The 13,106-nt window shown below is 47.3% G+C and overlaps 1 protein-coding gene across 1 annotated transcript in view; it reads right to left on the bottom strand.

Moving 5' to 3' along the window:
• Positions 1–2,984, bottom strand: part of lrrc4ba (leucine rich repeat containing 4Ba) — a 34,617-nt gene extending 31,633 nt beyond the window's left edge. The window contains exon 1 of the mRNA XM_018672199.2: positions 2,419–2,984. The gene's annotated coding sequence lies outside the window, so the exon portion shown is untranslated. The remainder of the gene's footprint in view (positions 1–2,418) is intronic.
• Between the last annotated feature and the right edge of the window lie 10,122 nt (positions 2,985–13,106).

Raw genomic sequence — 13,106 nt, forward strand, 5'->3', positions numbered from 1 at the left:
TTTCATCAAGCTCATCGGCCATGCATAAGTGGTGTGCCGCGGAAATTAAAGAGCAGCCTGGCCTGATTCCTCCGATGACTGAACTCACTCAGCCGGTGCTTCATCTGCGACACGCGGGGGGGTTTTTGCGGGACACGTGCGCCCATGCGTTAAAACTGAGTCACGGTGACCACAGGAAGTCATCAGGCCGGTGGAGAGGTTCAGGAGTTTACCTCCTCGTGTTTTGTCGTAAATCGTGGATCTGCTCTGTTGGCTGTAAAATCTGATCTTTTCCTTTTGTCCACCTCAGTGAGGAGGCTGCAGCCACCTGCAGGTGTGTCTGCACGTGGAGCAGAATCCTTAACGCGGGGACTAACCTGAATAAAACATCCAACTAATCCGTGTTAACCTTTCCCTGTGAATCGTGACATTGTTCAGTTTTAATAACATGCACATTGGGTGAGGAGGAGCGGTGACTTCGCACCTTCAGGAGAGTTGAGCGGGAGACTCCCTGCACCTCCAGGCTGCAGGGGGAGGTTCAAACCCTCCCTCCATGAAACCACTTCCCTCGTTTTCTCCTCAGAGTCGCCGCATCCTCATAAACTGGCTTTTAAAGTAAGCGTTTGGTCTGGGGTAACGCTCTGGGGTTGGAGGGAGGGCAGTGACAAAAGTTCGGGACGAACAAATTCCTCTGACATCTCGGCCTCGCTTCTGCAGCAGCAGCGACGCGTCTTGATATTTTTTGAAGCGCTGCCCTGAGCCGGAGGACCTCGCCTTTAAAATGTGATATCATGTGACAAGCCGGGGCCTCGCGGTGACTGGTGCTGCTGCACACACTTCACGATCAGCCGAGAAAGAAGCGTCAGTACTGGACATAAAGGCCGGGCTGTACGAGTGGATAAAATACATACTTTTACAGGCAGCATAAAAGCTTACATCCTCTTAAAGTTTTACGTCTGTGGGTCTATTTTGGATCTAATGGAGAGAATATGCGGTGGAGCAGGGGGCTCGTAAATGCTATGTGTCACGGTCTTTGATTTGACGGCTGAGCTACGATGGTGCAGAAGTTTACAGGTTCTGTAACAAGCTTTAAATCCAACACGGCTGCATGAATAAAAATCACAGGATGTAAAATGAAAGCAGCAAAACAGGAGGCGCTTAATCGGCCTGTGGAGGTGGAGGTGGAGGTATGTGACACAATATGACACCGCCCACTGTCCAGGAACATGTGGAGCTGGAACGACTTCTGCAAATCTGCAAAAACTTGCAGAGTTGGAGGAGGTGTGTGTGTGTGTGTGTGTGTGGTGGTGGTGGTGGGGGTCTGAAAGCGTCATGGCTTCCTCCCTCCCTCCCTCCTCCACAGCTCAACACTCACCCCCACCCCTCTCCTGTCTAATCCTGCCCCAGTGCCCCACTTCACCTTCCAACACCCCATTAATAACTTATTCTCTCTATCATAAAACTCAGGAGATCATCCAGCTGGTCCACACACACACACACACACACACACACACACACTGCCAGCAATCTCCTCCCGCCAGTCCCCAGCCCGCTCGGATTTCTCTCTGAAACACTGCACATTAGCATTTAAATCCTCTCATAACCGTATCATTGTGTAGCAGATAGAGGCAGCAGATCTTCATTCATCAGTCCTAATCTATCTGCTCCTTGTTCTCAGCCGGAGGGGCCCCGGGCTCTGACTCAGAGCTTAACCCACCGCGCATAAGCCGCAAGGTGCCTGCGCATTTTGCTCCAAATCTGGGGTCATCGGCAGGGGCCAGGGAGGGTAACTGACCCCCCACCACCACCCAGCACCCAACACCCCCAGCACACAAATTAACAGTGTAAACTGCTCCTATTAGGGAGGTTTAATTGAGTATATTTGAGTGAGAGCTGCGCGTTAACCGGATCAAATATTAAGCCCTGTCAACAGCTTGTGCTACAGCGGAGGCTCCTCTTATCGCCAAGGTTAGAGGAACTTGTGTTGACTAACACGCGAAGAATAAATCTAAAAAAGACTGAACAGGAGCTGCGGATGTGAGGAAAGTTTGAATCGTGTATGAGGATAAAAACCGGATTATTGCGAATTTATTCATCTGCCCAGTTTTCTCTCTCTCGCTCACACACACACACGCGCGCGCGCGTCTGTCTCGTCATACATGTAAATCCCGGGTATCAGCCACCTTTCCAGAGCCGTGTAGCCATGTGAGGAGGCCCGTGCGCGGATTACACACCAGGACAGTTCACACATCACCATCATCACCATCAGGTCATGAATAAGGATTTCTAATTCCAGCGCATTAGTAGTTTGTTTGTTTGTTGCGCGTTACACAGCGAATGCACAAACTGTCCGGACACACACACACACACACACACACACAGCAGAATCAGAGCACATGAATCTGCATCTCAAACTGTGTGAATGTCATCGACTCTTACCTTTGTTTTTTCTTAAATGTCTGTGATGCTGCGATCAGGTCCTGAAACGCTTCTCGCTCCACACGCCCGGTCGCTTACTCCGAGAGCTCTCACCTTCCCTCAAATAACAGCCTATTCCACTGCAGAGCCGCCGCCGACGCTGTCTTCTTCTCCTCCTCTCCCTCCTCTCTCTCTCTCTCTCTCTCTCTTTCTCCCTCCCCTGTCTCCCTCACTGTCTCTCCCCTCTCTCTCTCTCTCTCTCTCTCAGATTGATTCACCCTTTCCAAGTGCTGCGCTGCCACCGCTGGTAATGAGAATTGTCTCTGAAATCTTCAGGTGGATGGAACCACTGGTCGACAGCGAGGGGACGCTGGGTTACACTGCTGCTGCCGCCGCCGCCGCCGCTGCTGGGACACTGAATACACAACTTTATATATTTATTTACTCAGTATTTATCCCTTTCTTTTCTGTGCGCCAAAAAAAGAAAAAAAAATGACCGTGTCTACTGTTGCAATCTGCAGACATATCACCCTGCACGCTGCACGCAAGAACCCAGACAGCTTTAAATATTAATAACCTATAATGAGATGATACAATAAACAAGTATCTAATGTGATAATAATATATAATAATAATCCAAATAATTGTTAGAATTATAATCAATGAATGATATGAACCCACGCTCCTCCTCTACAGCTGCATTCACTCCCTCCTTCTCTTTGGCCTCATCCTCTCTCTCTCACACACGTGTCCATATGGTCATATAATCTCTATAATATGATGATGGTGGTGTTTACAGCTTGTTACAAGGAACATTTGCTGCTTGGCCGGTTCCCCTGGCAACGTTCAAGCACACACAGTGCTGAGCCCCACCTGTACAGCTCTGCCTCGCCGGATTCGAGTCCTGCCTGGCATTGCGGCTCCCATCATATATATGGTAGCCTATATACAGCACAGTACAGGTATAGGTTATTGATTGACACGCGGAGATGGAGAGGGAGAGGAGGGAGCGAGTGTTTGTGTGTCAACTTTACAGAAAGTAAAATTTCCCCTTTTTAAAGGAGGTTAGAAATGATGTGATTGATCTAAAGAGAGAGCAGTTTAGCAAAGACTCTCCAGGGGGGGAGAGAGGAGGGAGGGGGGGGGTTACATAATTAAAAGGGGGGAGTGAGGTCAGGTTAAGGTTACAGGTCTGGTCAGGGTTGAGTTGTCAATCACCTCAGCAGGATATTAACATGAGGACGTGTGTGAGAGAGAGTGGGTGGGTGGTTGAGTGTGTCCATCAGATAGCAGAGGGAGGGAGGGAGGGAGGTACAGAGCGATGGGTGAGTGTTGGGGGGGGGTTCAGACGGGTGATTAGTGTTGGATTGATAACGTTCTATATCGAGACTCAGAGGATCGCTCTCTCTCTCTCTCACATCCTCGCACCTCAACGCCAGCGCTCCATCACAGGCACGTGTTCTCACGCACACACTCCTCACACACGTGTCTTCCCTCCACCACTGCTGCACACACACACACACACACACATAAAGAAAAGCATGATTTAGATGGGGAACAAGGTAACGACTGACCCCTACAAACTCACTGACCAATGGACGTCATTTCACCATCACCTCTTTGCTTCAGCTCTGATACAGACCAGGGGTTTTTGGGGCTATGTATAGCCCAGTTTTAGAAACATCATTACATATTTTATAAATGCATAACAACCTCAATGTTTGAGCACTGCACACTCCCACATTTACAGTCTAACTGCTCAGACAGACAAAACACAGACTGTGTTTACTCATATATCTCTGCAACATGTTTAATATACATCAAACAGAGTTCGGCGAACGCACAAATTTCATCTTAAACAAAATGATTTCTACTTTAAAGGTGCTGTATGTGAGTTTTTGTTGTTGCTACATAGCCAGCTGCTTACTCACCAAGAGCTTCAGCCATTGTTGTGTTTACATCTTCATCTTCGTCTTTGTCCTCTCATGAGCGCAGACTGGAAGCTAGTGACTAGCTACGAGACGGACCAGGCCGGGGCTAGCTGGTTAGCATGCTAACGTCAAGTTTTAAATGAACCTCCACGGCCTCTGGTTTCTGAGCAGACAAAACAATCAAAGAGTTAGCTGCATGTTTTGTTCATCACATTTTCATATTTGAACCACACACTTTTTATTTCAGTAGAAAATTTAACATCGTGCAGCTTTAAAAGTAACTAACCCTCTGGAGGAGCAGGGAGAGCGAAGGTACGGGTGGAGAAGTCAGGATGTGGCTCGGCGGCTCCAGGGGTGGCTCTTTGAAAGTTTCTGTGGAGGCAGTGGTTCGTAAATCTTCACTCATACGAGACAAAATGATGCGACGGTGACTTTAAATATTTCAATCGTGTGTACGTTTAATCGTCTTAAAGTCAGATGGTGGAGGAATTAGTAACTATGAATGCAGGTGGGGGAAACCACGCCCTCTACTCCTCCGTGAACGCCATCACAACCTTAAAACATACCGCTAACTCAATACTAAGAGGACTGTTGCTGTGGTGCCTGTTGCACTTGCTCTTGTCCCTGAAAGTCCGAGCCTAAGACCCAGACGTCATCGGCGGAGGTAATCGCTCCACCACTTGTCTCACCTGACCTCGGGAGGACGCCTAATCCTGACCCAGCATTTTCAGAACCAAAGCAAGAGAAAAAAATATTTCCATGGCTCAGATTAGATTAACGCACCAGTGGAACCAATTTAAAAAGTTCCTCTCCACCTTCAGCTCTCATGCAGCCCAGTATCAGCTCACTTCCACCTCCGTGTTTTTGGCACCGTGCAGTCACTGTGGTAGTCCTGGCCCCGTCCACACCAAACATGCTGGACCCCATCTGATCCGCTGACTTCACGCAATGTCCTTCACACTGTCTGATCAGTGACTGAAACACCAGTTTCCACGGATGATCCTCGTGCCAAGTCAGAAGCAACTTACCCATCTGTTTTTCAGCACAACAACAAACAGAGACTTCAGTTCTTGGTAGAACAGCTCTCTCTCTAACTCTTAAACCACTGCTGCAGCTGTTTCAGCTCCTGTGTCCTCTCTGTTCTCTGTGAAGTCTCACAATCTGCTTTCTTATTTGCTCAGGCGAATAAAGAGTTTGTTTTTAATCAAATACACTTCATTTTAATGATATTCCACAGGAGCGTATTTAATAATAGTATAATAGTCTCTTTATCTTGCAGATGGTTGCTCGACCTCCTGACCAGCAGACCACCGATGGTACGAGTGAGTCACCCCGCCTCACCCTCAACACCAGAGCCCCCCAAGGCTACATCCCGAGCCCCCTGCTACCTACGACTGTGTTACCACGTCACACTCCAACACCACCATCGAGAAGCTACCACAGACAGCCCAGGTGGAGAGGGTGGACAGCTTCAAATATCTCAGTGTCCACACCACACAGGGACTTGTCATGGTCCTGCCACATCAACACCCCGCTGGAGAAAGCCCGTCAACGTCTCTACCGCCTCAGACGCCGGACAGACTTGAAGCTCTCAGCCCTCAGGGCGCGCAGGAACGTTAACACCTGAGCGTCGTGTCTGAGAGCAGCACCACCGGGATGAGAGGGGTGGTGGTGGTCCAGTTGGCTGAGTGAACCATCAGAACAACCCTCTCTAACCTGCAGGACATTTACAGGCGATGCAGATCAAAGACCAAGAAGACTGTGAGGGAGCTCAGTCATCCTGACAACAGAGCGCTGTCTGTGCTGCCCTCAGGGGGGCGCTGCTGCTGCCTGAAGGCTAAGGAGGAGCCTCTTCCCTCAGGCCATGACTGCTAAACAACAGCTCTGCCCTGCCTCCCTATTTACACAATTCTGTGAAAAGTACGTGTGCAGAGTCTATATTTTATCTTCTTATATCGTACGAGTGAATTATGTGTCTGCATCGTTTCTTTTATTCACGTCATTGTAATTTGAGCTGGAATAACTGAATGCGTGACAAGTAAAATCTTAATTTGATATTTAGATATGTGTTAATATTCATTCTGCACATTTTAATTACCTGGAGTCACTTTCTGACCGACATCAAACCAAGATGCATCACCATGAATTTTTTAGGGACTAGAAGCAGAGACACTTGTTTTGACTTTTACCTTGACAAGTACAAGAGGCAAGAGGCAGAAGTACAAACTAAAAATGGTTGGATGAATCTGACACTGCATCAAAAAAAGGAGAGAAACTACTGTTCCTATTATTCAGACGAGCACTGATGCATCTTCTTCCCCCGGTTGTGATCACAGCATTAGATTTTCACGTCAGTGTCGGCATCAATTACTATAAATAAACTGATGAAACTTATCTGTAGTTGCGGTTGTTTTCTGCACGTCATTTTGTTTCCAGCTTCATTGTAATCGTGTGTGAAAGCAGCGTGTCACCTTCAGGTCGTCCTCCGGCCGTTTACCTGGGTGTAGGTTTAGGTTGGTTTCACCTGCTCGTGGTTCAGCACCTGACGAGAAAGAAGGTAAACGTCTGTACATCATATTAACTACATCAGTATTGGAACATGAAACTGGACTGGACTCGTGTTTTTGGTCTTTGTTAGACTGTGATACAGTTACTAAGACTTTTTCCAGGTCTTCAGGGCTGAGGAGTGATTCAATTTTCTGACTTACTTACTCTCACTTATGGACCATAAACAGAAAATCCCTGTACACTGTACAGATCATTGCATTGCATCATTTCCAGGGAAACATTAGGCCACTACAGCAGACTGACACCACTACAAGTAATAAGGACAAGAACCTACAGCAGCAAAAACATAATACTCTCGCTCACTATCTGAAGTGTAATAGTGTTGGTAGTAAATCAACCACAGACTCCATCCACTGTGAAACTGGTGAAAGTGCCCCAGTACACACAGTTGCAGTATTCAGCACTTAAGAGAGCGCTCCATCGATTTAGCATTGTACTCCTCTGACACTGTTGGACTCTCAGTGGACACTTTAAAGAAACGGTTGAATTGACGCAGCAGAACCAGAGACATCATCTTTTTCGTTCCACACATTCCCCTGTGGTGCCTACGTTACCCACAATGCAACTCTGGCACCAGCATTTTTGAGATGTTGTGGCTAATGTCGCCTGGAGCCTGCAGGAGAGGAGGAGCAGGGTTACAGAGGTCTGCTAAGATCACTGCTCTCTAACTCCACACTTTTTATTACTTTACGTCTCAGACTCGTAGTCTTCAGTCCCAGCTGACGGACACTCGCGCACAGGGCTCCTCCTGCATGGAATAAATCATGATGCACATAAAGTATGTGAATTAAACATCCATGCACTTCCCCTTTAAGGATGCATTCATGTGCCACCAGGTGAAAAACACTCTCACTGGTGGTGCTCAGATCCTTCACCAAAGTAAAAGTACCACTGAACCATGTAAAAATCCTGCATTCAGAAGTGAATACTTGAGTAAAAGTACAGAAGTACAACCAGCTAAATGTACTGAACTGTACTCACTGCAGGTGCGCTCAGCTCGTCCATTTAAGACGATTAAGGTGAACTTGGTAATTGCCCAGGGCGGCACTTTGGCAAGGGCGGCCAAATGTGGGCCAGGAAGGGGCCAAGTATTCACAAGAAAAAAAAGAATTAGTGAGGAATGTGTCAATCAGGCTGCACCTGCAGACGCCTCCTGCCCCCCAGGTAGGACAGAGGATAAAGAAATATACTGCAGCATGTTTGAATGGTGATAAAATGACCCTGGAAGTGTTAGTAAATATATTAGAAACAGATTTCATTAAAAACTAAGAAGTATTGCTGTTGTTATCATCATGTATTTATGTCTTTAATCTAGAAATATATGTGAATATCTTTGGATGCAGCAACAGGGTGTCCGACCTGTTTCTCTTATTAAACGCTGCTCACTACACTCTGCATGGCCTTGGTCGCCCTTTTCCACGTTATGCACAATATGTTCTCGCTCACTTGACCCCCCCACCCCCGACGCTCGGCTCCGCAGTGAGGGTCCGGCGGCGTCCCGGTCCCGGTCCTCTGTAATCCCAACAACAACAAGGCGTCTCGCTCTGTGCTTTTGCATTGCGTCGCTCCTTCCTCTCTCTCTCTCTCCCCTCCCCTCCCCTGCTGCCTTCCTGCCTCCCTCCCTCCCTCTCTCTCTATTAAATTTCCAGTCACACAACAGTGCAGTGGATATCCCTCCCTCTCCCTAACTCTCACACACTCTCCACCACATCCCTCCCTCCCTCCCTCACACATACATACCTCAGTAGTCTGTGGAGGTGTTGTCCTGGATCTCTCCCTATCGCTCGCTCTTGATATTGACTGTTCTCTCCCTCCTTTACTTTGAACCTCTCAATCTCTCTCACTCTTGATACAAGGCTGCTCTCTTTTCACCTACAGTTGTCCCCCCCCCTCCCCCCTCTCCCCCTCCACTCCTTGCCTCATTATTTAAAAGAGCCCCCTCACATTTCCTCCTCTTCCTCCCCACCCCACTCTGTTTGTATCTCTGTGCTGCAGTGTCTGCTCAGGCTATACGGTGTGGAGTGTAACCTCCCCTCCCTCCCCTCCTCTCTCCGGTGGGTGTGCAGGGCTCGCTCCATCAGGCCAGCCTTTAACTGACTGATTGAGTGGACACCACAGGCCGATAAATGAATAAAGATGGGAGCCACTGTGAGGATTAATGTGCCTCATATGAAGACAGAAAGCTTGCCATCTAGTATTTCTGCCTCCGCCCTGTGGATGAGGCTGCTCTCTCCTCCTGTGCCCCCGCCTTGTGTTGCTGTGTCTTACGCTGCGCTGGCATATTGGTTGAGAGACGTGCAGGCTGCTCCTCTTTGCCCTAGGTTGTGTTCAGGTCCCGCGGCCTCGGCGGCGGTCGCTGCGCCGGGGTGAAAACCTCTGCCATCGCCGTGCTGTGCTGGAACGGCGTGGTGAGAGGAAGCGAGGCAGAGACGCCGTCGGGGTTGAGAACACGCCGCCTGTCTTTCTCCTCCTGCCATTCCTGCATCCTCCCTCCACCGCTCGCTATCTCAAGACTGAACTCTCCACAGCCTCCGAGGCCCTAACTGAGCCCTGATCCGTATCTGATGGTGAAACAGCACGCCACCGGCTGCAGAGACTCCAACCTGTGTGATACCAAATTGAACATTCGGGCCGTCGTGACTAGCAAGCAAGGGCTGAACGCTCCAGCGCTTATGCTTTGTGTACACCCTTGAAACACTGTGTTTTCACCCACAGAGAAAGAAGAAGCTCTTTTAAACACAAAGTTAACCAAGCTTGTATCTCCCCCACTAAAGCCAATACTCCTCCCTTATCAGAAACAGCCCCTATCTGGCAACCGCATCCATTAGGGCTGATACGCCATTGATCTTCCCACACCCAGACCAAGTGGACCTCAACCACCAGGCCTCAGAAGACAAATCCAATTTTAGGTGTTATATGCTCCTCCGACCTCCACCCTCCTCCTCCTCCTCCTTCTCCTCATCGTCTCTCCACGCGCAGGGCTAAACTCATCCGCCACCGCGACCATCACAACACATTCGCTCTGTGTGTGGCGAGGCTTAATAATAAGACTGTCTCTCCTGCTCCTCCATCGCTCGCTCCTGTCATCACCTCCTCCGGCAGGGCGTAAAACAAACTCTGCCCCCAGGCCTATAAACCCCATTATGCTGAGCAGCACTTCCTGCCACCAGGGCTGTATAATCTTCATCTCCAGCCCCGTGGCCTCCTCCTCCTCCTCCTCCTCCTCCTCCTCCGTACCGGCCCTTAAACTGGCCCGCCGCCTTTCTTCGCGGTGACAACGGGGGCAGACAACAACCAAAATGCCACACAGCCGGCACTTTAATGTCAGGCCACTTTGCAGTAAAGAGCAGCTCAGGCTTTACTCGTATGTAAAGATGTGTTCAGGGATGTGATGAATGAGGTTAAGTGCTCTTAATGTGTTCAATTACACTTTTTAATGCAAATGTTATAAATCTATATGAGGCATGTTAAAGGAAATGACCATACTCAGGTGCTTTACACTGAAATGTTCAATGCATTATGGGAGTTTTTTATATTTTATTCTAATACTTTAAAGTATACGTTACACGCTGTTGGTTTTAGCAGTTAGTGTGCAAGAATAGTTTTGTTTACTGTCTCAGGGCGTTTTGTTTTGTCCGTCTCGTTGTCGTGAAGACGACAAACATTCACTTGTGAAAAGACAGAAGGTCAAAAGTCAAGGTCACTGTGATCTCATATGAGGAACGTTTGATTACACCTGGACTCAAGGACGAACTGATTAGATTTTGACGCTAATGAGCTGCAGCTGGACTGATTGGCAGCTGCTCTGATTCTAGTTTGTCTGTGTTTGCTAACAGGAAGTGGGCAGGGTAGGGGCGCTGTTTGCATGCCTGGATTTTTAAGGATACCTCAGCAGGTCTTTTGTCCAGTGTCAACTTTCCTCACACTCAATACTTAGCTGGAAATCTTAATGCTTATATAGCACACTGGGCTTTATTTCTCAGAACACCTTTCACAAGAACCTGCCAGAACTCGTTAAATTCAGCTGTGGGGTGCAGGTGTATGTGGAGCAAACATTAGCTATAGAAATTGATAGTTACAGCAGCACGACGAGCGTTTGCTGCATTGCATTCTGGTCTGCAGAGATGAAAACATCAGCTTCTGGAGGTAGAACTGGTCACCGTGGGGAATTTTGCCAAAAATAATTCAACCTCACTGTGCAGACGCAGACAGAATGAGCTTTAGGAAGAAGCCAGACTGAGTTCAACTTTGCTCTATCGATGAAGTTCTCATATTACAAAATTCAATTCAGTGAATTTATGTCTTGAGTTTGTAGTTTATTGTGTTAAATCACGTCATGATCTCTCTATTCGATGCACTCGACCACAGGATTTCTCTCAACAAAATAATAAAGTTTAAAGTGAACTTAAGAGAAGATGATCTCCAGTTATGAGAAATCTATAGAATCTCAAGTGTGAGAGCTGATTTGGGGGAAAAGTGTGACTCAGTGAAGTGCAGCGAACTTTTGTGAGTCTCTAAACATTTGTGACACACTTGCGAGGACAGTGTGAGCTGTGAAATGTTTGATTTCCTCTTCTGACAAACACTAAAATGTAGTTTTGTCCTGAAGTTCTCTTTGAAAACTGAGTTTTTTAGTTGTGTGTGTGTGTGTTATTTCTCTGTGTGTTTGGAAAATGAGAACTTTTTTAAGGGGAGGTGGGGTGTCTATGTTTTACTGTCATATTGTTTTATGCTGGTTTTTGTGCTGCAGTTTTATGCAGTTTTCTGTTTGTGTCCACTTTCTAAATGACTTTTTAATCCTTCTTTCCATCAGTTTTACTGACTAATGAGTCTGTTTTGGTGCACCTGTTTTTGCCACACTGCAACACCAAACTATTTATTATTTTTTTTAATAAATTGGACGTCCATATTTCTGTTGGCTTTCAGACAAAGAGGGCCACTGTTGGAAGGGAACCTGACCTCTTACAGGTCTACTTGGAGAAGCTACGACTGGATGAGCTGTTAATGTTGATTTTAAGAGGCTGACACTAAACCACACTCCATAACTGTTCATGGCAGAAAGGGCCTCTATGAAACATAATTACTAATCTAATGCATTAATCACTCAACACTTCTTTGTGGTTATAAGTACATAATCAGTGGGTTTTAAATTTAACTAAGGATTTCTATAAATGTTCTTTTATGTGCAGCTTTAAGCTGAAAAACATCATCAGATTGTGGTTCTTCGACAGGTTACATTTATCAAGTTTGAAAAGGCATATTCTTCTTAAGTTACTGTGTATAAACAGTAACAGTAAAACAAGAATCATGGTGTAAATACTGACATATACAGTAACAGACAGTAATGGAGCTGAAGAGGCTAAAGGAAAAACATAAACTAATACTTTTCTTCAAGTATGATCTGAATCAGTATTGATTTTTTTAAATGATTGCGGTGGATGTTTGCCAAACGACCATCATGATTAGAGGCCAGTGTAGCCGCCATTTTATTTACCATCACGGCTCATCACATGGACCTGTGAACAATTTTACTGTTAGTAAAAGAGATACTGAAAAACTTATGAGCTCAGACGGGCGCTAATAGCTTGATAGTGAGATGGAGGGAGATAGATGGAGAGAGAGAGAGAGGAAGATAAAGTGAAGCTAAGCCGGGCTCCGAGGGCCGGCCAGTGATTAAGGGATGGGAGGGATGAACACCAGCCACTGAGGGACTAGTGTCTATCTGTGTGAGTCCATGTGAAAGCAGGGCTGAGGAAAAGCTCAGAAACAAGAACCCACTGTCACGGTATCTTAGCAACCGTCTCTGTCTCCCAGGTGACAGGGACTGACATCACTTCCTGTTGGTGTGTGTGTGTGTGTGTGTGTATTCACAGTGTCCAAGTGTGAAAAGGAAAAAAAAAAAACAAACCCCCTGCACAAACTGATACGTGAATGTGTCATGAACGCATGTGTGAGGCTGAGCAAAGTTCATGTGTGTTTCCCCCCCCCCCCCCCCCCACCTGTGCACACTCGGCTCGGCTCCAGCACCCGTGTCACCATCAGGTGCACGACGGGCTTGTGCCCGGTTGGTGCACAGGGTTGAACTCGCACGCGTCGCGTGTTTGCACGCGAGGCTGCGTTTTTCGAAAGCAGACTGTGAGCATATATGTGGAGTCTGAGCCATGTGCGCATGCGGTCAGCCTGATTGTATGTTATGCCAGAGGAAACATG

Source organism: Lates calcarifer, linkage group LG11 (genome assembly GCF_001640805.2).
Source record: "Lates calcarifer isolate ASB-BC8 linkage group LG11, TLL_Latcal_v3, whole genome shotgun sequence".
NCBI classification, from domain to species: domain Eukaryota; kingdom Metazoa; phylum Chordata; class Actinopteri; family Centropomidae; genus Lates; species Lates calcarifer.